The 27,708-nt window shown below is 41.1% G+C and overlaps 1 pseudogene; it reads left to right on the top strand.

Moving 5' to 3' along the window:
* The first annotated feature begins 21,477 nt into the window (after positions 1 to 21,477).
* Positions 21,478 to 21,596, top strand: LOC132638857 (5S ribosomal RNA; annotated as a pseudogene).
* The last annotated feature ends 6,112 nt before the right edge of the window (positions 21,597 to 27,708 follow it).

Consider the following 27,708-nt stretch of genomic DNA (forward strand, 5'->3'; position numbering starts at 1 on the left):
ATCTGTCTCCATCTGGCTGAATCTGTATGTCGGGAAGTATGGACATGCAAATATATATATATATATATATATATATAACTAGTAGGTACACACCTCATTGTCACATCACAGGCCACACATTCACCCCTTGTCAAGTTTGTCGTTTTCATGTATATACTCCAACATCATAGGCCACTCATGGACCACTCATAGGCCACACCTTCATCCCCTATCAAGTGTTCCTTTCACATATAGAACGTAATACCATAGGTCACACCTTCACCCCCTGTCAAGTGTGCCTTTCATTGTACCCCTGAGAACTATCAGTGAATGCATAATATAAGTAAGACTGAATAACAAGATTCTCAAATAATATAATGACAATTTGCCTCTTTATGGGCCTTACTAAACTAGTACTACTAGGACAGGAAATCATAAGATCAGTATATGGGGAAAATACCATAGCCGGGGTACGGGAACATCAACTGTATTTCTCTTAGTACTTATAAGAATAGAGTAATATGGAAACTCTCTTACTCGTTTATCGGTTCATGTCATAGGATCATGCCAAAAAAAATAAGGAATAACCTTAACATACCTTGAAGTATATCAAATCGCCCAACTTCTTCTTCTTGAACTTGTAAATCTACAATTAAGATAACATAAGCCTTAATTATGCTACTTTCTTTGCTTACTAATCATTCCCAAGCACGAATAAAGATTAACGAATCATAGATGACCATCTCTTTTATAAGCTTACAATGATAGCGCCTACATATATCCAAATACACGTAAATCCATCCCTAATCATTTCTCTAAAATAGTCTCATGCCACTACCTTACCCTTCATCAATCTATCACTTCCACAAATACCCTTTCTTTACCTAAAATCACTAAAGCTCTTGATAGCAACTCAAATACGAGGATAGGAATCATTTACATACCTTGAGGGGTCAAGAATCCCAAGAATCACCTTAACTTCAAATCCCTAGGCTTCCCATCCTTGGAGAAATCCTAGAAACAACCTTCTTCTTCACAAGCTCGGGTTTACAGGGTCCGGGTCTTGTCAAATCATCACTACTACGTCATAAATGTTGGGAGAGCAAAATATTAGGGTTTTCTGATCTGGGAAAGAGAGAAATAAGACATAAAGTTGTGGACCATGCATTTATACTAGGAGAATTAAATGCTTCGGTGGTCCGGTTCGATGAGCGGGTCGACGACCCATTGACGTGTCGACGATCGGTCGACCTGTGCCTGCAGAATGCAGGGCTGTGAAACCCTATCGATGCAGCACAATGATGGTCCATCGACAGGTACGACGACCCGTCGAACTCGATTGGTGTCTGCAGACTTTTCCAATTCGGTTCAGGTTGCGTTGATTCGATTCGTTCAACTTCAAATCCTGTAAATCACCAGGAATACCTGCTGGTACCATTGCACACGGGGTAGGACACTTCCTATCTCCAAAACTCGAGCTCGGGTCTCAATTCCCAAGGCATACCCAACTAGGAAATCATAAGTTCTACCACTACAAAGACGAGGGGTGTAACATCCTTCCCCCATTAGGAACATTCGTCCTCGAATGTTCGAACAATCCTGGGTTATAGAAATTTAGGCATAGTTTCCCATGTAATTATATCAATCCGTCCTGCACGCAACAACCAAAAATAATGCCTCACAGGGACACATACTATAACATACAATACTATGGCCCCACATGACCAATCACGATAACTGAAATGAAATAATACCTGAGAAAAGTGATGCCTTTGACTGCACCTCCTGTACTACTGTAACAAATGCGGGTACTTAATCTTCATCGCTTCTTGCTCTTCCCAAGTCATTTCTTCAACATTCTTATTCCTCCACAAGACTTTAACGGAGGCTACATCCTTTGTTCGCAACCGACGAACCTGTCTGTCCTATATAGCCACTGCAGTCTCTTCGTATGATAACTGTTCGGTCACCTGGATATCATCACTAGTACAACTCTTGATGGATCTCCGATACACTTATGAAGCATTGATACATGAAATACTGGATGTACCGATTCTAACTCAGAAGGCAATTCTAGCTCATATGCCACTGTACCCACTATACGAATGATCTTATATGGCCCAATATATCGAGGGCTCAACTTACCCTTCTTACCAAAACTCATCACTCCCTTCATAGGCGAAACACTCAGGAACACCCAGTCGCCCAACTCGAACTCTAGCTTACGTCGCCGATTATCCTCGTAGGATTTCTGTCGGCTATGAGCTGTTAGCAATCTCTCTCTAATCACTTTCACCTTATCAACTGCTTGCTGAATTAAGTCTGGGCCTAGTAACTGATTCTCCCCAATATCAAAGCATCCTATGGGCGATCTACACCTCCGCCCATATAAGGCTTTATAAGGAGCCATCTGAATAATGGAATGGTAACTGTTGTTATATGCAAACTCGATAAGAGGCAAATGATCCTCCCAATTGCCCTGAAAGTCAATCACACAAGCTCTAAGAATATCCTCAAGGGTCTGTATAGTACGCTCTGCTTGCCCATCCGTCTGCGGGTGGAATGCGGTGCTAAGACTCACCTGAGTCCCCAATCCCTACTGGAAAGACTTCCAGAATCTAGCTGTGAACTGTGCTCCCCTATCTGAAATAATGGCTAAAGGAACACCATGGAGTCGTACAATATCGTTAAGATAAAGCCTCGCATAATTCTCTGCTGCATAAGTAGTTCTGACAGGCAGAAAGTGAGCTGATTTTGTGAGCCTATCAACTATGACCCATATCGAATCACACTTCCGCTGAGTACGGGGTAACCCTGTAATGAAGTACATATTAATTACCTCCCACTTTCATGTCGGAATCTCCATAGCCTGCAATAGACCTCCAGGCTTCTGGTGCTCTATTTTGACTTGCTGATAATTTGGACACTGAGCGACAAATTCTGCTATATCCCTTTTCATACCATCCCACTAATAAACTTCCTTGAGATCATGGTACATATTTGTTGAGCCTGGATGAATAGAATAGCGGGAGTAATGTGCCTCTCTCATAATCTGCTAACGGAGTCCTGCAACACTAGGGACACACAATCTACCTCGATATCTGAGTACCCCATCACCTGTGATCACAAAGGGTGTCTTTTCTTTCTGAGGTGTTATATCTTGGTAATGAACTAGAACAGGATCCTCGTACTGACGCTCCTTTATCTCAACTACCAACGATGACACCGTTGTGTCTTGAATAGTAACTCTTGCATCACCTGAATCTAGCAATCGAACTCCGAGGCTAGCCAATTGATGAACCTCACGGACCATTTCTCTTCTCTCTGGCGATACGTGAGACAAGCTACCCATAGATTTGAGACTGAGGGCATCGGCTACCACATTAGCCTTCCCGGGATGATATAGAATGTCCACATCATAATATTTTAACCTCTCTAACCATCGCCGCTGACGCAAGTTCAAATCCTTCTGCGTAAAGACGTACTGGAGGCTTTTATGATCAGTATAGATATCCATATGGACACCGTACAAGTAGTGCCTCTATATCTTCAAGGCATGAATCACAGCTGCCAACTCGAGATCGTGGGTTGGATAATTCGTCTCGTGCTTATTCAACTGCCTAGAAGCATAGGCGACAACCTTACCATGTGTCATCAATACACAGCCCAATCCAACACCTGAAGCATCGCAATATACCACATAGTCGTCTGCTCCTTCTGGAAGAGTCAAAACTGGTGCTGAAGTTAGCTTATCCTTCAACGTTTGAAAACTCTGCTCACAAGCGTCTGTCCATTAGAACTTAACTGATTTCTGAGTCAATTTGGTCAATGAGGCTGAAAGAGAGGAAAATCCTTCTACAAACCTTCTATAGTAACCTACCAAGCTCAAGAAACTACCTATCTCCATTGGTGCCGTGGGCCTTGGCCAATTCTTCACAGCCTCAATCTTCTGAGCATCCACTCAAACACCTTCTCCTGACATAATGTGACCCAGAAAAGCCTCAGAGTTCAACTAGAACTCACACTTAGAAAACTTAGTATACCACTCTTTACCTCGGAGAATCCCAAGCACTGCCCGCAGATGTTCTGCATGATCGGCCTTTGACGGCGAATAGACCAGACTATCTTCTATGAACACAATCACGAACAAATCTAAAAAGGGCCTGAATACACGATTCATCAAATCCATGAATACGGCTGGGGCATTAGTTAGCCCGAACGACATATCACGGAACTCATAGTAGCCATATCTAGTCCGGAATGTCATCTTCAGAATGTCTTCTTCCTTCACCCTAACCTGGTGGTATCCTGACCTCAAGTCTATCTTCGAGAAATACTTGGCACCTTGCAACTGATAAAATAAATCATCAATCCTCGGAAGCGGATACTTATTCTTTACAGTCACTTTATACAATTTCCTGTAATCAATACATTCACAAAGAGCCATCCTTCTTTCTCACAAATAACACCGGTGCTCCCCATAGTGACGTACTAGGCCTGATAAAGCCCTTCTCGAGAAAATCTTTCAACTGTTCCTTCAACTCCGCAGGTGCCATCCTATAAGGAGGAATATATATTGGCTGAGTGCCTGGTAATAGGTTAATAGAAAAATTGATCTCCCTCTCTGGGGGAATGCCTGGAAGCTCATCTGAAAACTCATCTGGGAACTCGTTAACCACAGGAACAGACTGAAGAGTCGGTGACTCTGCTTGCACATCTTGAACTCGAATTAGGTGAAAATACACCCTTTTCTAATCATCTTCACTGCCTTAAGGTAGGAAATAAACTGTTACATCCCGTATTTTTGAACGTCGGATTAACTGTAAGTTGAGGTGGGGCCCACACGTCAAGATTTTTTTTGGGACATGTGACAAATTATATGAATCACATATGTGAAGTTAAACACAACTCAAGAAGTACCCTTGGGCCAAATCAAAGTGGAAGTCCTCCAAACGAATATTTTTAAGAAAACGTTTTCGGGTGACCTGACTTTGAGGGGCAAACACGGTATTATACGTTTGGAATTTGGAAAAGTACCAAGAAATAGAAGTTGTAGATAATTGAATTAGCTTTCCATCCATAGGTTGTGGGTTCCCATGTGACGTCGGTACAAGGAGATATGGACGTTTTAAGGTCGAAAGGTCAGTGGACTAGGCCAACTCGGGGCCAACCGAATTAGGCCCATGGAAAACTAAAGGGAGAAGAAGAGGCCCAATAGGAGCCATTCGGCCATGGTCCATAAAAAGGATCCAAGCCCATGGAATTAAGTCATGTGGTCAATGAATAAAAGACCACTTAATCATCCAAATTCCATAGAACTTTCAAGAGAAAGAATAGGAGGAAAAACAAGAGAAAAACAAGAACAAAAAAAAAAGAAGGCATTTCGGCTTGGCCATGGGAAAATTCACCCCTCAAAATCTTGTCCCAAAAATTATTTTCTTGTTATATTCCTACTAAATCAAGGTCCCTCTACAACTTGGTGTAGTTGTTTTGGAAGATTAAGCATTAGTTTCTTCAATCTCACACTTTGGACAAGTGAAGAATCAAGGAGAAAAAGGTAAGAATTAATCCCTTGTTATTATGTTATGAAGGTTTGTTTGTGTGGTAGTATATGGAAATGAGTAGAATTTATGAAAAGATGGAAGTTTGCAAAGTGGGTGTGCATATGTATGTGTGGCCGTGTGTGTGAGTTAAATGTATAATTGTGATGAGTTGAATTTTAAGTTGTATACTAGTTGTGGTTATTGTGGAATTTGTATTGGAAATGGAAGTTGAATGAAAATTGGATGAAATTGGAAAGAAGCCATGTTGGCCGTGTGGTATATGTTGTTGCGATAATGTTGGATTTATTTTGTTTAACATGTTAGTTGTGTTATTGTGATCTTCACAATGCAAAGGAAGATTATATGAGTGAAGTTGACATGAAAATGGAATGTAGAGAATTATGACACATTAATGTGATTTTATGATATTAAGATAATGAAGTTGTTAAAGTGTAGATTGTTGTTGGAGATGAATTAGTAAGTACAAAATGTGTTGGAATGGTTTTGTTGCATATATAAGAATTTTGGATTGAATATGGAAGTTGATGGAATTGTTGAATATTGAATATATAGCTTGGAATACTTTTGGTTTATGTTTGAATGGTCTTATATTAGTATGTGAATATGAAAATATTGATATTGGGTTGTAAGTGCAAAGTTGGATTTGGAATTGTCGCATTATTTGGAAAATAAGACTATTTACGCTAGAATGCGTTCCTAGTCGATTATTGATGTTGTATATATTGTTGTTGGTATGGTTGTTGTTGTTTTAGCCGAGTTTTAACCTCAGGGATGATATATATATAGGGGAGATGCTGCCCAAATTTCCGTAGACAAGTATGAATTAAGATTGAATTCTTAAAGGCTTGAAGTTGATATTTGGTAATTGTGACCAATTGTAGATTTTGAAGGAAATGGGAATTGAATTTGGACTAGCGTAAAGGGCGAAAAAGGTATGTAAAGCTATCCCGATTCTTCTTTTGGCATGTCCTAGGTGTACTAGGATCGGATTTGAGCCTCGGAAAATATTCTGTTCATCCGAATCCGCATTTGAAAATATCCCTTTTTTCATTCAATGGAATTGAACCCTATAAGTATGTTTTGATAAAGACTTGTGTAAATTTCCGCAAATTGTCTAGAAAGTTATGAAATGTCCTTAGAACCTCTATAGGTGACTCCATAAGCTTAATATACGTAATTTGAGTCCACCGCTTCGTTGTCCCGAGGTGGGCCCACTATTTCCGACTTTACCCTTTTTGTGTTTATAACTTAATTTCAAGCGGTTCTAAAGGAAACGCCGTAACTACTCTTCTAACTACCAATGATACTTACTCTAAATACTTTATTGAATCTCTGTAAAGGTATGATATTTTGTGTCTCATTTAGTCTCCCACTATTCCCACTTTGCCTTTTAGTGTACTATTGCCTTATTTTCGAACAATATAAAATGAAACGTTTTGACTATCCTTTTAACTACTAAGGAAGATTGTTTTAATGATTCCCTCGAGTCTGGTAAACTATTTTGGAATATGAAAATGATCCCAGAAGGATTATTCTTCCGTAACTCATTATGATATACGACATACACTTACTATGATTCTGTCCGATTTCATTGGTTTGATTTGTCATTCGATATGCCTCATTGAGTCTCTGGAAATATATGGTATTTTTATTGCATTTAGTTTCTCACTACTCCATTCGTGGATGCCTCAATGTTTCCCACACTGAGCCCGGGCCAGGATATGTTGTCAAGCGTATTCCACTGCATTGTTCGCCGTGCCTCGATGTGAGGGGGCAGGTATATATGTACATGGGTTGTGGAGTATGCTGTGCCATGTACACACATTCTGATATGATATGATCTGATATGGCCATCTGATATGATATGTTATGTTACGGGGTTATCCCCTATTCTGCTCCTTATGTGTTGTGGCACCAGCGTCGGGGGGTGACCACGTTCTGTTTGCCGAGTCCCTTGGCAGGGGTCGGATATGATATGGCATATGTTTCTGTACTCACTCTTCATGTTTTGAAAATATGCATTTGATACTCTGGACATCTCACTCATATTTCCGTACGTCCTGTTTCGGTTATGATTTTGTTCCGTGATGGGACCAGGTATGGCATACGTTTTCTGTAAGTACTATTTATGCTTTATGATCAGCATTTTGCTAATTTGGATATTCCGTTCACTTTATGTATCTTCTGTTCCGATTATGACTTTGTTTATTACGTTCCATGCTTTACATACTCAGTACATATTTCGTACTGACCCCCTTTCTTCGGGGGCTGCGTTTTCATGCCGCGCAGGTACAGACTACAGATTTGCTTTTGCTGACCCGCCTGCATAAGACATCATTCTGCTATTCTGGAGTGCTCTTTTGTCCAGAGCCTATACCTTGGTACAGTCCGCTGCTATTGTATGTATGTATGTATGTTATTCAGGGGTATGACGGGGCCCTGTCCCGTCTTATGATTCTGTTATGTTCTGTAGAGGTCTGTAGACATACTTGTGTGGGTTCTGTATATGTTTTGGGTTGCTATGAACTAGGATAGCCTTGTCGGCTTCCATGTACTATATCTGTTCATCTGCGATAACTAGCAATGTCGACTGACTTTCTATTCATATAATTTGCTAATATGCTGGTTTGGGGTATTGGGTACGTTTGGGTGTCCAGCACGGACACTAGTCGCGGCCTACGGGGCTGGGTCGTGACATAAACCTACCTCTAGGCGAAACAGCATTACCCTTCCACTCTAGGACTGGCTCACCGGGAAACTGAAATTGAACTATCTTTGTTCTGCAACCAACATTAGCATAACAAGAAGCCAACCAATCCATTCCCATAATACGTCGAAATCAATCATATCTAACTCAATCAAATCTGCTGCAGAGTGGCAGTCACAAACTATAATAACACAATCCCGATATACTCGTCTAGCTATGAACGGATCACCAACTGGCGTAGACACCTCAAATGGTTAATCAACTCAAGTTCTACCCCAAACTTACCAGCGACAAACGGAGTAACATATGATAAAGTAGATCTTGAATCGATCAATGCATACACATCATAGGAGGAAACTGATAATATACCTATAACAACATCAGGGGATGTCTCGCAGTCTTCTCTACCAGCCAATGCATACACGCGGTGCTGAGGACCGCTCGAGCTGGACGCTCCACTCCTCCCTCTACCTCGCCCTGCTAGCGTCTGGAAAACTTGCCCTGAAGGGCGCACTGCAGAAGAAGAAGAACCAGCTATAGACCCTGTAGGCTGAACAGTGCCCATGCCACCTCCTAACAGATAATTCCTCATCACATGACCTGGTCGGCCATAAGAATAACAGGCATTCGATCCCAATCAGCACTGCCCGATATACAATCTACCATACTGGGCACACCGTGGCAAGGGTGGCCTCATCTGTCCTGACTCTGGTCTGTACTGGGAGCTTGATGCTCTAGAACTCTGGGCCGCTCAGGAATAAGAAGACTGATCAAACCTCGAGCTTGAAAACCGCGGAGGGGCACTCCCTACCGAAGGATATGAATACTGGGAATGTTGCTTCCTCTGTCCTCCCCTGGACTCACTTCCAATGTCGAAAGATCTAGCCCTCTTACCATGGCCTCGGTCACGGTCACGCTCTTCCCCCCTCTGACACTGGCGATCTTCCAGATTCTGTGCATATGCCTATATACGGGAGATATCCACGCCTGGCTGTAATGCAACAATCGTACAAGCATCTATCAAATGTGGCCCTAAACAAGCCACAAAACGGTGAACTCTGTCCTCCATCTCAGCCACCATGGGTGGGGCATATCTAGCCATAGAGTCAAAATACACACAATACTCTTGGACATTCATGCTACCCTGCTCAATAAGCAGAAATTTGTCTGCTCGGGCTCGTCTGACCTCAGGAGGCAAATATTGGCGGATAAAAGCATCCGCGAACTCTCACAACACAGCTGGAGGAGAACTCTCTCCTCTAGACAACTACCAAGTCTGATACCACTGTACTGCAATATCGTGAAGTCTATACGAAGCTAACTCCACCAACTCAACCTCGCTTGCATGCATAACACTCAAAGTCCTCTGCATACCATCATTGAAATCCTGGGGAACCATATTCTGCTTTATCACTGAAAATTCTGGAGGATCTAACTCAAGGAAGGCCTTAACCCTCGAACTACCAGCTCTCTGCCGCTGAAACTCAATGGCTACTAATCTGGTAAATAACTTAACAGCATCCCGCACATCCTGGCCTGGTGCATCTGGCTGAGGAACTGGGACGGGTGATGGAGATGGTGTATGAGATGTCTCAGATGGGCTCTCATTCTGAACCTCATCCTGAGCCCTAGTGGCCTATCGAGTACGGCTAGTGGCCTCTCCTGTGGCTTTCTTTCCTTTCTGGGCAGCTGTAGCTTTCTTAGGAGGCATTGCTGAAATCATAACAATTCATCAGAAAGCGAACGCCTAACACATGGCTCTATCGCACAATCTAGGAGAGAAAGAATGACATCATTCTAAATGTCCTGTAGCCTCCTGTTTATAAGTGTGGTGCACAACACACCTATAAACAAGACTCTACTAGACACGGTCTGTAGAAAACCCTAGGACGAAACTGCTCTGATACCACTTCTGTCACGACCCAAACCGATGAGCCGTGACGGGAGTCTGACCTCTAGCCACCAAACACCCCTGAACACTTATCTAAAACATACTGAACATCAATATCCCACAAATGGCACAAACTGATCTCATAAAGAGGAAACTGTCGGACTGTTACACCCCATAGTTTCGTATGTTGCCTTTCAAGAGGTGTGTGAGTTTATATGTGTTTAACTTATGGTTATAAGGATTCAAGTTCATATAGTAAGCTATGAAAGGATTGGCGGGCAAGTGAATCAAGGAAATTAAGTTTGTCAGACTTTGGAGAAAATATGAGGAGCAATTTTGGTCCAACGTGGGGGACGAATATCTCTTAGCATATGAAGTGTTTTAAGGTGAAACAAAAGCCCAAAATGATGTTCGTCGAGTCTAGTTTCCAACGCAATAAACAGATCATCGATAGGACATCGGAGTAGAGAATTATGGACATTACAAGTTCAGCTGACAGAGCAGAAACGCGTGCTACAGTAAACCCAACCCGAATTTGACCCTTATAAAAAGGGTAAGAACCCCTTTTTTTTCACCCGATTTAGCCCAGAAATTTCCAGATTTTTGAAGAGAGAGAGAGAGGGAAACAAAAAGTAAGCAATTTTCAAGTGACGGAGTATTAATCGAAGATCGAATAAACGCATAGATGTCATTCTAGTATGGTTTTGCGGTGGATTCAAGGTGGATATTAAAGATATCGCTGTTTTAACAAAAATAAGGTATGAATCTCTTCTTATTAATATTACTTTGGGTTTATTTATGAAGATAGAGTGATGAAATGGTTGTATAATAAAGTTTTTGGTTGAGAAATTGGACAAACATCGCGTGGGATGTTTTATGGAATATTTTGGTGTGATAATATTGTTGTTGATGTTGGTATTGTTGTTGTTGTTGTTGGTTGATGAATTGAGATTTCGGGTTAAGCATGTAAACAGGGGAGATGCGGCCTGAATATCGGCACATTCTAAATGGATTTTAATTAAAGGCTTAAGACAAGTGTATGATGGTGAGCCTAGTAATAGTATGAATGATTTTATATGTAGATTACAAGTCAGGAGATAAGTGGGAAGGTCAAGGAGCAAGATTCCAGGTATGTTAAGGCTAAACCTTTCTTTCTAAAGGCATGATTCCTTGTCGTAAACCTTTGTACTATATCCATGATATCGTTGCTTCCACAAATGCTAGAAGCCTATGAATCTCATGATCCTTATGATATTATTGAGCTTATTCATGACCTTTGGAATTATTCATTGTGATTAATCTCACCTTATGATACTTGTTCCTTCAAGGTGAGAAATAACGATGACGATAGTTCCAACAATCCAACGAGTTTAGGAAGGTGTCTTAAGGAATGTTTTGTGGGACATGAATAGAGTGCTAGTAGAGGGTCCCTAATGAATTATTTAATGTTCGAAGAGAGGGTTATTTTGTATCTTAGGACTTGGTTAATGTTTAGTCAAGCGGGAAGAAGTACTAATGGCCTGAGTTGTGCTTATAAGTTTTATGTGATTATGTAGACCCTACGGTTAAGTGATGACCACGGAAAGGGCATAGAGATTACTAGTAGATGTTTAGTTATGATGTTGATTATAATTACCACTGGTCTACGACCAGTCGGGCAGATGTTACCACCGGGCTATGGCCGGTTGGGCAGATATTTGTTTACCACCAGGCTACAGCTGGTTGGGCAGTTATTACCACCGTGCTACGGCCAGTTGGGTAGATGTATTTATTTACCACTGGACTGCAGCCAGTCGGGCAGTTACCACTGTGCTACGGCCGGTCGGGCAGTTATCGCTGATCAGTCGGGCAGTTGCGCTCTACCGTCAGGCGATAATCAGACGGGCGATTACCACCGGACTACAGCCGGTCGGGCAGTTACCACTGATTAGTTGGGTAGTTAGTATAGGATGATTAGTAAGATAAAGGCACAGTACTGTACATAGATATGGTTAAGCATGTTAGAATATAGAGAGACATGTATCATATATGGATCGGGTTGCTCGCCGCAACATATGTTAAGATAGCGTTTGGTGATAAGGTAACCAGGACTATGGTAGGGTATACAGACCTAGTAAATATCGCAAGAAGATGAAGAGGTATGTATACATATGATAGATTTCCATCGGTAGTTCAGAAATGCCAGGTTGATTCTTATTCTTCTCATCTTTAGTATATGGCTATGTTGTTTCACTTTCCGCCTTGCATACTCAGTACATTACTCGTACTGACATCCCTTTGTTGGGGGCGCTACGTTTCATGCCCGCAGGTCTTGAGATACAGCTTGACGGATCTTTCAGTAAGGATACCAGCTCAGCGGTGAGAGTCGTGGCGCTCCACTTGCTTCGGAGTTGCCCTGTGAGTCAGCATGGCTGCATATGCATTTGCATGGGTATGGCGGGGCCCTGTTCCGGCCACTCTATGTCACGTACTCCTGTAGAGGCTCGTAGACAGATATGCACAGTTAGATATCTTATAATTATCTCGACTTGTACTATGTTGTATAGTTATTATGGATAGCCTTACCGGCACATGCACTCGAGATTAGTTTGAAGACGTAAGTATCTTATATTTTGGGCTTGTGCCCCTATGGTTTATAGTACCTTGGTCTTATGTTGCCTTTCGAGATACAGAAAACGTGAGTTACAGTTTGTTAGCTCGGTTGCCGTAGGATGCCGAGTGCCAGTCACGCCTTACCAAGATTGGGGTGTGACACGAACTCTGTTCAATTTGCATATACATATAAACATAACATGCGAAAGAACAGTGCAAACCAGCTAGGCTACCATATATATTGTACAAGCAGAAGAATAAAAACCGACAAGGCTACATCGTCTGACTACTGCATACAATTATCTACAGACCTCTACTATAATAAAGCTGTAGAAGGGACGGGACAGGGCCCCGTCATACCCATCTATATACATCTCAAAAGAATAGCCTACAAAAATAGACTGCAACTTCAGATTGAATGGAGTGCACTGATCGCTGTCGGATAAGGGTCCTAGTAAGCCGGACCACCTCCCTGTCTACCTGTACCTGCGGGCATGAACACAACCCCACGAGCAACAAGGAGCTAGTACGGACAATGTACTAAATATGTAAGGCCTAAAGACAATATGTATAAATATGTACAGAAATCATGAATATGATGTGAACTCCTATGCTGAAATGACTATCTGCATAAATCTGTATGAACTAGTATCTGTCTGCATCAGGCTGAATCTGTATGTCGGGAAGTATGGACATGCATATATATATATATATATATATATATATATATAACTAGTACGTACACACCTGATCGTCACATCACAGGCCACACCTTCACCCCCTGTGAAATGTGCCTTTCTCATGTATATACTCCAACATCATAGGCCACTCATGGACCACTCATAGGCCACACTTTCACCCCTATCATGTGTGCCTTTCACATATAGAACATAATACCATAGGTCACACATTCGCCCCCTGTCAAGTGTGCCTTTCACTGTACCACTGAGAACTATAAGTGAACGCATAATACAAGTAAGACTGAACAACAGGATTCTCAAATAATATAATGACAATTTGCCTCTTTATGGGCCTTACTAAACTAGTACTACTAAGACAGGAAATCATAAGATCTGTATATGGGGAAAATACCATAGCCAGGGTACGGGAACATCAACTGTATTTCTCTTAGTACTTACAAGAATAGAGTAATATGGACACTCTCTTACTCGTTTATCGGTTCACGTCATAGGATCATGCCAGAAAAAATAAGGAATAACCTTAACAAACCTTGATGTATATCAAATCGCCCAACTTCTACTTCTTGAACTTGTAAATCTACAATTAAGATAACATAAGCCTTAATTAGGCTACTTGCTTTGCTTACTAATCATTCCCAAGCACGTATAAAGCTTAACGAATCATAGATGACCCTCTCCTTTATAAGCTTACAATGATAGCGCCTGTATATATATATATATCCAAATATACGTAAATCCATCCCTAATCATTTCTCTAAAATAGTCTCATGCCACTACCTTACCCTTCATCAATTTATCACTTCCACAAATACCCTTTCTTTACCTAAAATCACTAAAGCTCTTGATTGCAACTCAAATAAAAGGGTAGGAATCATTTACATACCTGGAGGGGTCAAGAATCCCAAGAATCACCTTAACTTAAAATCGCTAGGCTTCCCATCCTTGGAGAAACCCTGGAAACAACCTTCTTCTTCACATGCTCGGGTTTACGGGGTCCGGGTCTTGTCAAATATTCACTACTATGCCATAAATGTTGGGAGAGCAAAATATTAGGGTTTTCTAATCTTGGAAAGAGAGAAATAAGAAATAAAGTCGTGGACCATGTATTTATACTCGGGGAATTAAATGCTTCAGTGGTCCCGTTCGACGAGCGGGTCGACGACCCATCGACGTGTCGACGGTCCGTCAACATCCTCGTCGACCTGCGCCTGCAGAATGCTGGGCTGCGGAACCTTGTCGACGCCGCACAACGTCGGTCCGTCGACAGGTTCGACGACCCGTCGAACTTTACTGGTGTCTGTAGACTTTTCCAATTTGGTTCAGGTTGCGTCGATTCGATTCGTTCAACTTCAAATCATGTAAATCACCAGGAATACCTACTGTTACCATTGCACATGGGGTAGGACACTTCTTATCTCCAAAACTCGGGCTAGGGTCTCAATTCCCAAGGCATACCCAACTACGAAATCATAAGTCCTACCACTACGAAGACGAGGGGTGTAACACATTTGATCCGAAGCTACAGTCAATTTTTGTATGCCCTTTGTGGATGTGTATGCATATGGTATGACGGGGCCCTGTCCCGTCTTTTCTATAGTTTTCATCCTAGAAGAGGTCTGTAGACAGTTGTATGTAGTGGTTAGATGATGTAGCCTTGTCGGCTTCTATTCTTTTGTGTACAGTATATGTAATAGCCTAGCGGGCTTGCACTGTTCTTCCGCATGTCGCGTATATATATGCAAATTTTGCAGAGTTCTGATGTTTCTCTTTTTTGAGACGAGTTTATGCCATTTATGGGCTTTGATGTTTAGTATGTTCCAGATGCGTGTTTAGGGGTGGTTGTTCGCTAGAGGTCAGACTCCCATCACGGCTTATCAGTTTGGGTTGTGACAAACACTAACATTAACAACATCATCATCAATACCAATATGCTTAATAAAACATCCCACACAATGTTTACCTGATGTCTCAACCAACCAATTTATTATACGACTATTTAATAGCTCTATCTTCATAAGTAACCCTAAATCAATGTCAATAAGGAAAGATTCATACCTTTTTCTTACTAGAACCATAATATCTTGAATATTCACCTTGAATCCAAGCTAAGATTCACCGCAATACGATACTATAATCACAACTATACGCTATCCGAACCTAAATCCCGAGGTTACACTTGATTTGGGATAAAATTTATGGGTGGAAGTTAGGAGAATGTTCTAGGGGGTTTGGGATATGTTTAAGAGGTGAATGAGTGCAAATAAGGGGTAAAACCCCTTTTTATTTCATTTTGGAGTCGGTTTGCACCGACTCAACTTTTGCTCTTCGTGTTCCTGCCACCTTGGTCGTGTTCGCAAAGAGTTGCCCAGTTGCTTCCCTACTCTAGCAGTCCGTCTCAAAATGCTCATAACGTTTGATTCCGATGTAGGATCTACGTGCGGTTTGTTGCGTTGGAAACTAGACTTCCTGAACTTCAATTTAGGCTTCTGTTTCACTTCAAAACTTCTGATATAATAGGAGGTATTCCTTTCTCAATTTAGACCAACTTATCGTACGAAACCTTGCCCATCGTTTCTCTAAAGTTCCAACAAACTTAATTTCCTTAATTCACTTTCTCTCTAATCCTTCCATGACCTAGTACGTGAACTTAAACCCTTATAACCATAAGATAGATGCATATAATCACATATATCCAAGAAAATAATCCCAGTGTCTACAATTGAACTGCTAACACCTAACAAATCTCAACGTACAAAACTACGAGGTGTAACATTCCTTCCCCCTAGAAACATTCGTCCTCGAATGTTAAGCTCTTAGGAATTCTATGAAAATTTCGCTAGAATTTCCCCTGTAATTGTACTGCTACCATCCTGTCACAACAATCCAAAATATACAATTCCTCATAAGGCTCCAACAACAACAATAATAATGGCCCGACACTACCAAGGAACTTTAAAAGGAACGCATTACGCACCTGGAAACAACGCTGTCTCTGTCTGAATTTCTTCTGGGAGTGGAAACAAATGTGGATACCTGAACTTCATATCTTCCTCAGTTTCCCAAGTCATTTCTTCCTTATAATTATTTCTCCATAGAACTTTAACTGAGGCTACATCTTTAGTTCTCAGCCTCCGAACTTGTCTATCCAGGATTTCAATGGGAACTTCTTCGCAGGACAATTGCTCAGTGATCTGGACATCATTCACAGGTACCACTTTAGAAGAATCTCTAACATGCTTACGAAGCATTGACACATGAAAGACTGGATGGACTGTCCCCAATTCTGAGGGTAGATCTAACTCATAGGCTATTTGGCTCACTTTGCGTACAATCTTGTAGGGTCCAATGTGCCAAGGTCTAAGCTTACCCTTCTTACCAAATCTCATAACGCCTTTCATCGGTGACACCTTCAGGAATACCCAATCATTAACTTAGAACTCCAAGTCTCGTCGGCGATTATCAGCATACGACTTCTGTCGACGCTGGGCTGTTAATAATTGATCCCAAATAAGCTTGACTTTCTCCACCGCTTACTAGATTAAATTTGGCCCTACTAATTTTGTCTCTCCCACTTCAAACCATCCAATTTGTGATCTACACTTTCGCCCATATAAAGCTTCATACGGGGCCATCTGAATACTGAAGTGGTAACTATTATTGTATGCAAACTCAATAAGAGGTAAGTGATCATCCCAATTACCACCAAAATCTAGCACATATTCCCTTAACATATCTTCAAGGGTCCGAATGGTACGTCAGCCTGTCCGTCTGTCTGGGGGTGAGATGTTGTGCTAAGACTCACCTGAGTCCCCAAACCCTCCTGAAAATATCTCCAAAAGTTAGCCGCAAACTGCGCACCCTTGTCGGAGATAATGGATACAGGAACACCATGAAGTCAGACTATCTCCCTAATATAAAGCTTCGCATAATCCTCGGCGGTGTAAGTAGTCCTGACAGGTAGAAAATGTGCTAATTTTGTTAGTCTATCAACAATTACCCATATAGAATTAAACCTACGCTGAGACCGGGGTAAGCCTGAAATGAAATCCATATTAAATACTTCTCACTTCCAAGTCGGGATCTTTATAGCCTGCAATAATCCACCGGGCTTCTGATGTTCAATCTTCACCGGTTGACAATTAGGACACTGGGCTACGAACTCCGCTATATCTTTCTTCATTCCATCCCACCAATAAACCTCTTTGATGTCATGGTATATCTTTGTTGACTCTAGATGAATAGAATAGCAGGAGCAATGAGCTTCCGCCATAATCTGCTGACGTAACCCCGCAACATCAGGAACAGACAACCTACCTCGATACCTAAGGACTCCATCTCCAGTAATCTCGAATGGTGATTTCTTCTTTTGCGGAGCTGTATCCTTGTAATAGGTCAATGAAGAGTCTTCATACTGACGCTTTTTCACCTCGGCCATTAAGGATGATATGGCTGTAGTCTGAATAGTAACTCCTACATCTTCTGAATCTATTACCCTGACCCCTAAGTTGGCGAACTGAAGTGTTACACCCCGTAGTTTTGTGTGTTGAGATTCGAGCTTCCTTTCAGGAGACATATGAGATTATAAGTGTTTATCTTATGGTTATGAGGGTTTGAGTTTATATAATAAGTTACAACAGGATTGGCAGACAAGTGAATTAAGGAAATTAAGTTGTTGGACTTTGGAGAAAATATGAGGGGAAATTTCGGCCCTATTTGAGGAGAGGATATCTTTTAGAGTACGAGGAGTTTTGAGGCAAAGTAAAAGACTAAAGTGAAGTTCACGAAGTCTAGTTACCAACGCAACAAATCGCTTGTCGATATGGTATCAGAGTAAGGAGATATGGACGTTACAAGATGGGCTGGCAGGCCATGAAAATGCTCTGCACGAACGCTCCAGGAGGTGGTGCGAACGCGCAGAAGGGGTTACAGACAACCCAGCGTGAATGCGCCACTACCTAGCGCGAAGGCACTGAGTACTTTTTAGGTCGGTGCAACCGGAGCCTAAAACGTTATAAAAAGGGGTTACTCCCTTATTTCCCTATTCAAACATCCTCCAAGCTTTCCAAGTTTTTTGGAAACTTCCACCAACTTCCACAAACCAAAATTTTAACGCAAATTGAGTATAATCGTTGCGATTATAAAATCGTATAGTGATGAGTCTTGGCTCAAGTTCAAGGCGGAAAGTGAAGGTATTGCGTCTATAATGGGAGAAAGGTATGAATCACTTCTTATTAATGTTAATCTTTGTCAGTTCCGAGGGTAAAACTACTAAGCAGTCATATAATGAGTCGGATAGTTGAGAAAGTTGGAAAACATCGTGTAGGATGTTTTATGGAACATAATGGTGCTGGTAATGATGTTGATGTTGGTATTGTTGTTGTTGTTGTTGGTCGTTGAATTATGTTTTCGGGCTAGGCATATAAAGAGGGGAGATGCTGCCCGAATTTCGGCAGATTCTAAAAGGAATTAAATTAAGGATTTGAGATGGGGCATGACTTTGAGCCTAACAGTAGTACGAATGGTTTATATGTAGATTTACGAGCGTGGAAGGATAAACGTTGAATCGCCAAGGAGACCGGAAGGTATGTTAAGGCTAGTCCCATTCTTTCAAAAGGCACAATTCCTATGTTATGATTCCATATATATTACCATAAAATCCTTGTTACCAAAAAGCTAGATGTTCATGATTCTCAAGGTTTTTATGATATTAAAGACAAGATGTTTTCTATGAGGACCATGATGAAAATGATGACTTCTTCCTTGTGAATCCATACATGTCTTCCATAATGTCCTTATTTCCAAAAGCTAAAGATTCATGATTCTTAAAGTTTCTATGACGCTAAAGATGATTATGTTTTCATGATGAAAATGATGATGATTCTGTTTCTAAAAGTTTCAAAGTTTATGATTTAAAGGCTATTATGAGATTATCGAGTTTATTTCATGATTTTCTTAAATTTGTCATTGTTCTTGATCTCACCTTATGAATTGTTCCTTCGAGGTGTGATATAGCGATGATGATTATTCCGTAATATAAATCGGAGGTTACCGAACTTACATCACTCTGATAGAGTTGTAGCTTTCACTTGGGCTCTCATGTATGCTTTATAAATATGCATGTATTTTAATAACACCGCGCCGCCCAATAGGCGGCTGGGTAGACACACCACTATAGTGGGCAGCTTACGCCCCGAACGCGGGAGGCTCGGACGCGGGCTAATGAGGATAACACCGTGCCTAAATGGCCGGACAGCATAACACCGTACCAATATGGTTGGGCAGTTTACTTGTATATATTTATAATGTTGTTTTAGAAAGCTACAGTTAGCATGTGTGACATTCACCTTATGAGGCAGTCAGATGTACGAGTTATCTCTATATCTCAGGTTATGTTCCATACTTCTTGTTATGTTGTTATTCATGCCTTACATAATCAGTACACTATACGTACTTACGTTCTTTCTTATGGATGTTGCGTTCATGCCCACAGGATCAGGTAGCCAGCCTGACGATCCAGACCAGTAGGATCTCCCCTCAGCCGCAGTCAGTGCACTCCATTGGTCTGGAGCTGCAACCCTTATTGGTATGCCATTTTACTATGTAGATATGTGGGTATGACAAGGCCTTGTCCTGTCTCTTCTACAATTTGTAGTCCATAGAGGTCTGTGGACAGTTGTATGTTGTGGGAGCGTCATGTAGCTTTGTGGTCTCTTATTTTATGTACAGTACATGTAGTGGCCATGTCGGACTGCGTTGTCATCCTTTGCATGTATACATATATATACATATCCATATGGACTACTTTTGAGTTGTTGAGGTAGAGTTTATTATATAACTTTTACAGCAGATGCTATCAATCTGATGTAATTTAAAAATAGGTGCCAGGTTATTCGGTATATGGCAAGTACGACTTTATGGGTGCTTAGTCAGTAGTGGTCGGGCACTCATCATGGCCCATTGGGTTTGGTCGTGACAAAAGTGGTATCAGAGCAGTTCGTCCTACGGTTGTCTATAAATCGTGTCCGGTAGAGTCCTGTTTATGGGTGTGAAGCTGGCCACACTTATAAATAGGAGGTTGCGGGGCATTTAGGAATCATTGACCTTTCCTTCTATCTTAGATCATGCGATAAAGTCGGAGTCTAGGAAAGATTGTTTCTGACCCTCTTTCCCTGTAGGTAGGAGCAGTTTGACGAGAGATGAAGAGATCAGCTTCAGATAGTGGGGGTGCCAGGAAGGCCCCCAAGGTGGATTCGGGACCCTAGATTCCACGATCGAGTAGGAGGAGTCCTATCTATACATTGAGACAGATCCTTTCGACGACACCGAGACGATCCCCCAGATTTCCTGACTTCCATGGAGGAGGACCCGTCAGAAGATAGATATGAGATGGACCCGTCTGAGGGTTCATATGAGATGCCGGTGGAGGAGACCCCCGTGGCTGTACCAGAGTTGACCCCCCCAGCTTCTCCTATGGTGGAGCATTATGTTAGGGCGGCGACGCCTGTGAGTGTTACTGATTATTCTAGCCCTTTATCTTGGCCTTCGGTAAATCAGGAGTTGCCAGGATATTCATACCCCTCGGATTCGGATGGAGAAGATGAGGAGGTCCAGACCAGTAGATAGCGAGAGGAAGCTGAGGAGGATACTTCACTTTACAGCGCTCCAGACCAAGAGCAATACAGACTGGCTACAAGTATATGAGTCTTTTATTGAAATTTCTTATGTGCGTAAAATTATTGCAAGATATCATTAATAGTTGACAGATGGTAGTTTTAAAGGTACCGATAACCAAAGTACTTATGGATAACTGCGACTAAGATGTTTTGGCCACTACTAGGAATCTTAAATTTAGGAATGGAAGACAGTTATGTGTGTTGATTGGTGGTTGTTATTGGGAGTTCTAAGGGCTAAGCCAGCATTTTCTTGGTCCGGAGAGTAAGGGACCTTTCCAAACCGGAGGAAGATGTAGTACGGGAATTTCATTGGGATCCGTTAGAACTTCAACTTATTTTAGGTCATGTGATAAAGGACATACAGCAGGATGGATGCGATCATACCAGCACTAACGCACCGGATCCCATCATAACTCCAAAGTTAAGCGTGCTTGGGCGAGAGTAGTACTAGGATGGGTGACCCCCTTAGGAAGTTTTCTAAGAAGTCCTATGGATTCAGACGTAAGAGAAGGATGAGGAACTAGAATAGCTTGAGGGAAATTTGAAGCGTGTGAAACTCACGGTTGGAAACTTTAAATGATTGCGAGAGATAGGGCGGACCGGCTTGGCAAAGAGAGAGAAAATGTATTACAGCTACAGAATTAGGACAAATTTAAGTAGTATTGGGGATACTTTCTAATTAAGATGTTAAGAAAAGGTGTACACGATATCTTAAGCGTGGTTACGTAATCAGTAGGTGTGCCCTGCTAATCAGCATTGTGATATGTTAAAGGTACTGATTGAACAGGGTATTGAAGTTAAAGTGGCAAGTGCTACAGGGCAAGTTGACATTATTTTCTCTAAAGGATAGATTTGGATAAGCGCGACGTAATAACATCAGGGAAAAGAAGAAAGTGAGTATATAAGAGTAAGAAGATTAGGACGCCCTGAAGAAAGGAGGAGTAGGAGCAAGGAGAGTATGCTACTAACGAGGGTCAAATAGAGCTTCCGAGAGAGAGTTTAGGACGATGGTGGAGGTAGAGAACCATTTGGACGAATTTTAAAAGTAAGAATACGAAAAGAACAGAGTGTGGTAGTGTGTAATGAAAGGACGAATGTATAGGGCCCGAAAATAGATTTTGATAGATGGGACTGAAGGGCGGTAGCAACGAATAGGAATGTAAATTGGAAAAGAATAAGTAGGATTTTGCGAAGATGCTAAAGGGTTTCTGGCTTTTGAGAGGCACCCAAAGAGGTGAATGCATAGTTGTAATAACACACCACAATTACCACGGAAACGAAAAAGCCCTTCTAAAAAGATAACTTAGAGATAAAATGGATTTACACTTCCAAAGGGATATTCTACGAACTCCAGGGCCAATTTCATAAAACGGCAAGTAGAGAAGAGCACTAGGAGCAAAAGAACTCAAGACCCATGAGGATGAAAGTAGGAAGGGTACATTAATAGATTGGTTGATGGAAGTCGAGAAGTCACCACATACCGAAAAAAGGATAATAACTTAACAAAGCTGACTAGGAAGCAATATATCAGTGACAGAGGATAAGAACCTCTGTAAAAAGTATAGGGATTCGATCATAAAGGAAGTAATAATGCACGGGGAATATCTGTAAATATGAACTAGCCGTAGAGGCAAAAAGAAAGATGAAGGCTTGACCAAAAAAAGGGGGGGAGTGTAATTTGTAAGAATTTCATGATAAGAACAACGTGCGACAGGACACTAGAAGAACTACGATGCATAGCTGTGATGCGGACAAGTAGTTAAGGAGAGTTACGGGACAAATAAGCTAAGCAAATGAAAGGATACGGGATATTAACTTTCAATGGTATGATATAGATGTAAATCGGAATTGGTAACCCAGAGCATGAAGAATTTCAAGGGTGTTAAGAAGATGGTCATCAAAAAAGACTACGGTTGAAGAAGTGAGGTATAATTGGATATTCCATAAAGGAGTGTAATGAATTCCGCTGTCCCCATTAATTCATTAGCCCAGGGAGTTACTAGTTATAAAAGGTAGAAGTGGAAAGACAACAAAGGAGGCACCTGCTTTGGATCGGATATGTATATGCATTTGATTTCATAAAATACTTCGTCTAGCTGAGAGGAAAATAAGTCGACCTATGCGACGAAAGGAACGCCGGCATTATAAAGAACTGAAAAGTGAGAGAATCGTTATGGTAGATCAGGTAATTATCAACGATGATTAATATTCAAAGGTTACTGGTATATAAGAATATCCTTAAAAAGGAAGAAAGAGCAGACTTAGTCCTCAAATGAATTATGACATTCCTAAAATTCCAAAGAAAGAAACGTGTTAGCGCGAAGGAGCCAAAGTTGGAGATGTACTGATATATAGAGGATGTATCATGAGAAAGCAGAAATAGATTGGGAATAAATATATTATGAGGCAGGTATTGAAAATAAAGTATGATACGAAATAAGGGTATTAACGAGTCAAAAAGAATGATTCTCATTGATGTGAGATATGATGTTTCTAAACCGTGGTTTGAATCACTCGTACCGGAGAAATTGGACCACATCTAAATATGCAGTGACATATTCCAAAGGGTAACAAAGAGGATGAGAAGTTTTGCAAGTCATCATGAAAAAGAAGAAGAATGAAATAAATACCAAGCACAATTAAGTTATAGCGAAAGAGAATCTTAGCGCCAGAAGAAATGGAAATCTAAACAAAAAGGATAATTATAGGTAGGCTGGCGATCCCCAAAGAGGATAAAGGTAGTATGCTCATGAGTATCAAGATAGCAGTACTCCTAGGGGTTAGAAAGTATCTCACAAGTCGCCAGCTATGTCGAATAAGAAAGCATGTATTATAGAACTATATGAACAATCATCATAAAGAAATGGCCAATACAAATGATATAAGGACAGCAATAGAAAGTCAACAAGAATGAAGGCTTATTGAATGATCACTGGTATACGGAACCCAAGAATAAGGTACTCGTGTTGGAATGAAGTGGTAGTAAAGTGAGAGTTTGCTTTAGTTTTATGCTGGTAAGTATATTGCAAGACTTGTGGAGAAGAAATTAAAGGAAAATTTTTAATATGAGCTCGAAGATATTTGGAGTATGAATTAGTTTGAACTATGAGTATTAGTTTATCATCAGTGTCACCCTACTGCAAGAAATATTAGGTGTGTACGTATTTAAAAGATTGTGTGAGAGTATGGTTATAGTTAATCTTGGAAAGGAATTAGAATGGATAGTTGAGGTAATCAACCGTTAACAGTAGGGATTCATCGGCAATAAAAATACTATTGTGAAAGTAATTGTGATGAGATTGTGAGGAATCAAGGGAGTCTAATCAATAGACCACAAAGAGATGATATGGTGCATATGCGAGATTGACGAGTATGGAAAGGGTTAGCCCTAGAAGTTTCGGGTCAGGACCACCTTAATGGAAGGAGAACTATAACCCAGTATCAGTTGATTCCTGATTTCATACATAAGAACAGAAGGTTATAGAACTTAGGGAATAGTGCCATAAAGAGGGAACGAGACGAGGCTAACAAACTTATATACTAAAGACAAGGCGATCGGAGTCTAGAAGAAGGGCAATCACTTCAAGAAGTCAATGAAAACGTTGTGGATTTGAAACTACAACATTCGAGGACGAATGTTTTAAAGGGAGGGGGGAGAAGGTTACACCTCGTAGTTTTGTGTGTTGAGATTCAAGCTACCTTTCAGGAGACATATGAGATTATACGTGTTACGGAAGGATTGGAGAACAAGTGAATTAAGGAAATTAAGTTGTTGGACTTTCGAGAAAATATGAGGGAAATTTTGGCCCTATTTGAGGAGAGGAAAGCTTTTAGTATACGAGGAGTTTTGAGGCAAAGCAAAACCCTAAAGTGAAGTTCACGAAGTCTAGTTTCCAATGCAATAAATCGCTCGTCGATACGGTATCAGAGCAAGTAGATATGGACGTTACAAGCTGGCTGGCTGGCCAGGAAAATGCTCTGCGCGAACGCGCCAGGAGGTGGCACAAACGCGCCAGGAAGTGGCACGAACGCGCCATGAGGTGGCGCGAATGCGCAGAAGGGGTGACAGACAACCCAGCAGGAATGCGTCACTACCCAGTGCGAACGCGCTGAGTACTTTTTAGGTCGGTGCAACCCGAGCTAAAACGTTATAAAAAGGGGTTATCCCCTTATTTCCCCATTCAAACATCCTCCAAGCTTCCCCAAATTTTCTAGAAACTTCCACCAACGTCCACACACCAAAATTTTAACGCAAATCGAGTATAATTCCCGGAGTCTGGTCGAGACAGCGTACAGTTGCGATTATAAAATCGTATAGTGATGAGTCTTGGCTCAAGTTCAAGTAGGAAAGTGAAGCTATTGAGACTATAACAGGAGAAAGGTATGAATCCCTTCTTATTAATGTTAAACCTTTTTAGTTTCGAGGGTAAAACTACTAAGCAGTCATATAACGAGTTGGTTAGTTGAGAAAGTTGGAAAACATCGTGTGGGATGTTTTGTTGAACATAATGGAGTTGGTAATGTTGTTGTTGATGTTGGTATTGTTTCTATTGTTTTTGGTTGTTGAATTGTGGTTTCGGGCTAGGAATATAAACAGGGGAGATGCTGCCCAAATTTTGGCAGATTTTAAAAGGAATTAAATTAAGGATTTGAGATGGGCGTATGACTTTGAGCTTAACAGTAGTACGAATGGTTTATATGTAGATTTATGAGCTTGGAAGGATAAACGTTGAATCGCCAAGGAGACCGAAAGGTATGTTAAGTCTAGTTCCTTTCTTTCAAAAGGCATGATTCCTATGTTATGTTTCCATAACATCCTTGTTACCAAAAAGCTAGAAGTTCATGATTCTCAAGGTTTTTATGATATTAAAGACAAGATGTTTTCTATGAGGACCATGATGAAAATGATGACTTCTTCCTTGTCAATCCATACATGTCTTCCATAATGTCCTTATTTCCAAAAGCTAAAGAATCATGATTCTTAAAGTTTCTATGACGCTAAAGATGATTATGTTTTCATGATGAAAATGATGATGATGATGATGATGATTCCGTATCTAGAAGTTTCAAAGATTATGATTTAAATGCTATTATGAGATTATCGAGTTTATTTCATGATATTCTTGTATTGCTCATTGTTCTTGATCTCACCTTATGAATTATTCCTTCGAGGTGGGATATAGCGATGATGATTATTCCATAATATAAATCAGAGGTTACCGACCTTACGTCACTCCAGTAGAGTTGTAGCTTTCACTAGGCCTCTTATGCATGCTTTATAAATATGTATGTATTTCAATAACACCGCGCATCGCAATAGGCGGCTGGGCAGACACACCACTGCAGTGGGCAGCTTACGCCCCGGACGCGGGCTAATGAGGATAACTCCGTGCCTAAATGGATGGGCAGAATAACACCGTACCTATATGGTCGGGCAGTTTACTTGTATATATTTATAATGTTGTTTTAAAAAGTTAAAGTTAGCATGCATGACATTCGCCTTATGAGGCAATCAGATGTACAGGTTATCTCGTTATCTCAGGTTAGGTTCCATACTTCTTGTTATGTTGTTATCCATGCCTTACATACTCAGTACACTATTTGTACTAACGTCCTTTCTTATGGACGCTGTGTTCATGCCCGCAGGATCAGGTAGCTAGCCAAACGATCCAGACCAGTAGGATATCCCCTCAACCGCAGTCAGTGCATTCCATTGGTCCAGAGCTGCAGCCCTTATTGGTATGCCATTTTGCTATGTAGATATGTGGGTATGACAGGGCTTTGTCCTGTCTCTTCTACAGTTTATATTTCATAGAGGTCTGTGGACAGTTGTATATAGTGGGAGCGTCATGTAGCTCTGTGGTCTCTTATTTTGTGCACAATACATGCAGTGACCATGTTGAACTGCGTTGTCATCCTTTGCACGTATGCATATATATAGATATCCAAGTGGACTACTTATGAGTTGTTGAGGTAGAGTTTATTGTTTAACTTTTACAGTAGATGCTATAAATCAGATATAAGTTAGAAATGGGCCGCCAGGTTATTCGATATATGGCAAGTACAACTTTAGGGGTGCTTGATCAGTAGTGGTCGAGCACTCGTCACGGCCCATTGGGTTAGGTCGTGACATGAAGAAGCTCATAAGCCAACTCCCTTTTTCCAGCCCGCAGGTATGCTAAACTACCCTTATATTTGCGGTTGAGGGCATCTGCTAACACATTCCCTTTTCCCGGGTAGTACAAAATATCAATATCATAATCTTTCAGCAATTTTAACCACCGCTTCTACCGCAAGTTTAGTTCCTTGTGCTTGAAGATGTACTGAAGACTCTTATGATCTGTATAGATGTTAACATGAACACCATCTAAGTAATGTCTCCAGATTTTAAGTGCATGAATCACGGCTACTAACTCTAGGTCGTGAGTCAGGTAGTTCTTCTCGTGCTTCTTGAGCTTTCTAGTAGATCCTTCAACTCCTTCAACTCAACAGGGGTCATCCTATAAGATGGGATAGATATCGGCTGAGTACCTGGTAGTACATCTATAGCGAAGTTAATTTATCGCTCTGGTGGGAGGCCTGGAAGCTCGTCTGGGAACAC

Source organism: Lycium barbarum, chromosome 4 (assembly GCF_019175385.1).
Source record: "Lycium barbarum isolate Lr01 chromosome 4, ASM1917538v2, whole genome shotgun sequence".
Classification (NCBI taxonomy): domain Eukaryota; kingdom Viridiplantae; phylum Streptophyta; class Magnoliopsida; order Solanales; family Solanaceae; genus Lycium; species Lycium barbarum.